Here is a 1,621-nt window from a genome sequence, read left to right as displayed (position 1 = left end):
GTTATTCATAAACACTGAACAGGAACTAAGACTCCAAATCTTGGGTACTCCTTGTACCCTCAACCTCAGATCCCTGACAGACTCCCACCCTCCCTTCCTTTTCAACAAGACACCCAGATCAGCAGCAGAGGTACCTGGGGTCAGCACTCAGATTGTGAACAATGGGATGGAAGGGAAAAGTTAAAAAATGGGAGCTGAGAAGGGGAAGGAAAGAAGAAGAGAGATCCTAGGCTCTAGAGGACAGAGTGGGGCCACAGGAGGGGAAAGTGAGCCAGTAAGGAGGTGCCCCTCCAGACTGCTGTGGCCCATGTTCCCTGGACCCCAGAGGACCCCATGGTTTGTTCTTCAGTCCACTCCCCTATTCCTGAAGCCTCACAGGTCCAACTCCAAGTCCTCCAGCTCCTCCTCCAGAACCCTGTGCCATGTCAGCTTCTCCACCTGTTCTCTGCTGAACTTCCCGGCCTGGAGGCATTACTGCAGCTCTCCTATCTATCAGCTTCTTCCTTAGGTTCTTGATCTTGGCTTTCTCTGTGGTGGCAGCAGATTCGGGTGCATGGAAGGCAGCTAGAGAGGTGGCCTGAGGGCCATGGTGAGCACTGGGTGTCTGGGCTGAGTGTCCCAGAGACACCTTATCAAGGGTCCTGCTCAAGGCCTCTGCATCTTTCTCCTGTGGCTGGCTACTCTTTTCCTTTCACTTCAGGTTGCGTTTGGCTGCTTTGGAGAGGCCTGCTTCACCACTCTCAGGTCTGGATGGGGTGACCTGTGTGGTGGCCTCAGGGCTCTGCCCTGGGAGAAGTTCTGGTTTACTCTAGAAAAACTTCATATACTTGTTTTCATAGGCTTGGATTCTTGGAGCACGTATCCTTCTTTGACCCTCCGCTGCTTGTGCCATGTCCCATCAGGTCTCTGTGTTGAGGCAATGTATTTGCTGCCGGTCTCGTCAGTTATATAGGGAGTCGCCATCGAACCCAAAAAATGAATATCTAGGGGTAATAAATGGAATTTCCTGCATTTAAGTTCTTGATAAATGGCAGCATTCATTCCTTTTTAAAATTGCATTTTAGGTGAACCTGGGTTGGATCTGGAATTATGTGGGGTGGTTTTGAGTTTGAGAACTCAAGTAGACTATGCCTTTTATATGCATCATTGTTGCTGTCTAGTGGATGAGTTAGGTCCATTTTAAACCTAATGCAGGCATCACAAAGTGAGTTTGGAGAGGATGTACTGAGAACAACTCCCTGGCCTCTGAGTTAAAAATTCTAGCTGTCTTTTAGATAACCCGCTGTCTTTTAGATAACCCACTGTCTCTACATGGAAACCTTGCTCAGGTTACCTTCCTAATTTCCACCACCTTATGTCACTGACATGACGGATGCCTGACAAACACTTTTCTTCAGCCAGATCTGCCTCTTCCCAGGTACCCCCTTGTTCTATGTCTAGAAGGTTCATTCATGTTCGTCTACTTTCACTAACCCTGTGTATCCTTCAGAACACAGTTGAGTTCTTCCCAGCATATGGGAATAACAACAGACAATGGAGACTCTAGAGTCAGGAGAACATCTAAGAAGCCAGGATACTCAGATTACACATGATCCTGATAACCAGTGAGGCAGACAGGATG

At 48.2% G+C, this 1,621-nt stretch overlaps 1 pseudogene; it reads right to left on the bottom strand.

The window, feature by feature from the left end:
• Nucleotides 1-299: 299 nt before the first annotated feature.
• On the bottom strand, nt 300-963 carry LOC116914726 (annotated as a pseudogene).
• Between the last annotated feature and the right edge of the window lie 658 nt (nt 964-1,621).

The sequence above is a fragment of the Rattus rattus genome, chromosome 13, assembly GCF_011064425.1.
Source record: "Rattus rattus isolate New Zealand chromosome 13, Rrattus_CSIRO_v1, whole genome shotgun sequence".
Taxonomy (NCBI): domain Eukaryota; kingdom Metazoa; phylum Chordata; class Mammalia; order Rodentia; family Muridae; genus Rattus; species Rattus rattus.
The sequence above is the reverse complement of the archived record's forward strand: the minus strand, read 5'-3'. Positions and strand labels throughout refer to the sequence as shown.